The sequence below is a fragment of the Pinus tabuliformis genome, chromosome Q (assembly GCF_031772625.1).
Source record: "Pinus tabuliformis cultivar Carrire ecotype Pingquan chromosome Q, CPIR1, whole genome shotgun sequence".
In the NCBI taxonomy this organism is placed as follows: Eukaryota; Viridiplantae; Streptophyta; class Pinopsida; order Pinales; family Pinaceae; genus Pinus; species Pinus tabuliformis.
In genome coordinates, this window is record NC_142296.1 from 345,668,652 (window position 1) to 345,672,317 (window position 3,666).

Here is a 3,666-nt window from a genome sequence, read left to right on the forward strand (position 1 = left end):
GTGAGTTTCCTTGGTCACCACCTTTGTTTCCCACACCCACGTTGGTGCCTGAATTGGTGGCCATACGGGGTTGGGAAGATGCAGAATCAAAGGAAGGACTTGAAGAATCAATAGAACTAGAGTCAAAATGAGGACTCAATGGAGGACTAGGAGGATGAACTCTAACTCAACAGGGAGGAGTAAGATGTCCTAAAGGAAACGGGGGGCAAAGGCCATGAAATCTCCACAAAAAATGCCTAGGGGGTGCAATGATGTCAACACAAATATGACTTAATAGACTAATTGTGATGATAGGAGGAAAAGAACAAAAAAAATAAGCAAACACTTAGTGCAATGGTGCCAAGTGTAAACTAACTATATTAATATGCTACTCCAATTTAAGAAAACACGTCCTATCAAATAAAAATGACCTCTAGCCTATAGGTGATCTAAATCCTCAAATAAGTCCTAAAACTATTTCTTCAGATGGCCTTCCAAAAGACTTCTTACTTGATAGAATCTTATCCTCTCAAGAAGAGTTGTCCAGAGAAAGGTGAGGTAGAGAACCAGTTGTTGCCCACAGCCAATCCTATAGGGTGTTTTCCTATGATTGGTCACTACGGTTACCTTCTCCCATGGGGGTGATCAAGTCTTGAGCTTCTTCGTGATCAGTCATAGCACGAGATTCCTTGCCACAGGTTGGGTAGCCCCGAGGAGAACCGCTCGCACTATGACCTAACCTAACCCCCTCTGAATTAGGTTTCTGACGCACTTCAACTTTGGACCGTGGGATGGTGAATGATTTTAAGCTCTCTAATATGTAAACTTCTATGTCTTAATGTAAATGATTGATGGGTTTTATTATAAGCCTATCCTATCAATCCTACACCTAACTACTTAGATTGTTTGGCCCTGGTGCCCATGTGGGTTTAATCTATGTGTGTTGAATTATTAAGGTGTAGTGTTTCAAGTTTTTCTTTAGCAGTGTTAAACAAGCTCACGTTCTCTTAGGGTGTGTGTGTGAAATAATGTTTCAAGTGGATGATTTAATTGAGTATGTTTTATGATGCCATGTGCTGCTGAAAATAAAGTGTTGAAAAATGATAAATAATGTTGAAAATGGAAAATAAAATTAACAACAAATCCAGGTACAAAAACCCCCACCCAAGAAGGCTATCAAGAAGCTAAAAGAAAGAGAGGTGGAAAAAAGTTTCTCAAAGACATACTTATGGCCAAAATATCTAATGTCTGAGGGACTGGGACCTAAAGGCACTAGGCTACTGAAAATGGTATAGACAATCAACAAAAATCAAAGGTGAAAATTCTAAAAAAGGATAGGCAAGAAGCTCCAAAACCTATGATCCACAAGGGGATCCTAAGGGGGAACGAAACACCAAACTCTAAAGGGAGTAAGATTATAAAGAAACCCATCCAAAAGTGTTGTAAAGCAGTGGAAAAAACCCTTGAAATTAGTGGCTGAAAATGTTGTACCCTAGACTCCTCAACCCAACAAATATCTTCCTAAATGATGGAGGTGTACTCTAAACCCTAGGGGGTTTTATCCTTCCTAAATTATAAATAGGCAACTTAGGAAAGAACAGGAACCTTTCCCAGTACACATGAAACACAATTGACAAATCTAGAAAATTTTGAAAAATGACAGAATGTTGATTATGAGTTGAAACGTGCGTTGGACTGCAGAAAATGGGCCAAAAAGTGTGTTTTGCTCCCACAATTCTCTTTCAACATATTTCACTAAGATTGTGTCATCGCCTATTCGATTGCTACCTGTGACCTGTGGAAAAGTGTGAAAAACCAACAAAAACCAAAAAATTTCCAGAACACAAAGTGGATCTAAAAATAGAAATTAAGAGGCTAAAAATAGCTAGAAAAACACTGAATAACACTGAAATGACCGTCACCAAGTATTTGAATTACTATAGCAGTGGTGTCACTATTTGTTAGTGTAAGTATTTTGAAAAAGTGTACCAAAAATGCTTCACTTAAGTCATTGGTGACAAATGACCCTAACAACAAAATGTGGTTTATTTTATGCTTCATATCTACAATAAAACTTGATAAAACCCTGCAAGAAAATATCTGACACAACCCTAAAAAATATAGCAACAGAAAAAGAAGTGTAATAACCCAATGGAAGCTTTTAAATGAAAAATAATTTTATTGAAACACCAGGTAAAGAAGATTCACAACATGGGTCTGTAAATCCCCCTCCATGAGATGGGTCCTTTTTAAGTCCTTGTGCTTCAACAATCCTGTTCTTCTGTCTCATATATGTAGAAAAACCTAAAAAACAAGATAGAACTCAAGTGGGAGCTCAAATGGCATAAGATGATAATTGTGATGATGATAATGATCGTCATGAAGAATGAATGGAAAACCCTCTTATTTATAACAAAGTATTGGGCTCAATTATGAAATGGAAAATATTAAAATATTATTGACCAAATCAAAATTTAGTTGTTAGGTATAATTTATTATATTTTTTGGAAAGGGAAAAGATATTCAAAATGGTCAAATATATTTATTTAGAAAATGGTTGAAGTAATTAACAAATAAAATGATTTATTAATCACTTTGCAAGGATTAAGAGAAGTGTGAATTTGAAATAATTATTAAATAATGGTTTAACAATTATTCAAAAAATAAGAATAAGGAATAATAAATAAATAGTGATTTATTTAACTATTCCAAGGTGATTTAGTCAAATGTGTTAAGAAATTATTATCAAATAATTATTTCTAGTAAAAATTGAATAAATAATGATTTATTCAATTATTCTCATAGTTTTTATTTTATTTTGAATATAAATAATTTAATAAAAATGGTTTACTAAATTATTTCATATGGTGAAAGTGATTTTACTATGATAAAATTAATCCTACAAGGTGTATTTCGATCCACCTAGTTAGAAATGGTTGGGTGATCATTTTTTAGGTGATAACAGATTGCCCCATAATGTACGAGCATCAGGAGCAAATTGTATGACCGAAATACATTGTAGGTTACACTTCCACTAGACACCAAAGAGGGGAGAGAGAGAGAGAGAGAGAAATGCAAGGAAGGATGGAGGAATGAAGGAGGCGAGACCTACTAAGTTGATTTAAGTTTCCTTGTATTTTGGAGTACATGATATCAAATGAGGCGAGGGAGGCATACCCATACCCACCAAGATAACTAAGTACAAGTAATAATGGTGTTCCGAACAATGTGGGACTAAGATACAAAGTACATGATACATTGGCATCAATGGGTCAAAATGTGATACAATAATACAATGAGTCACATATACATAACGTGTCTGGAAATCAGAGGCAAAGGCTGAATAAAATGACATCTGAGTACATGAGGTAGCATGCACCTCAACCTGACATGGTGAGGGGGAATCACAATAAAAGAAGCCCTGCTACATAGCAAAAGCCTCTAAATATCTGAATGGATCATTTGAATGAGACATGCATGTTGTGGGCACTGCAAGAAGCAGGAACTGAGCTAGTACAATCTTCACAACTACATATGAGGTTGATCATAATATACTATCATTCAAGCATGTGGGGGGGTTATCTAAAGATCCACCCCATCAGGAGGTTTGGAAAATATCACGCACACCCGGTAAATGCTAGTACAATCTATTGGATCACCAGACCATCAAGTGTACAATTCTCGATC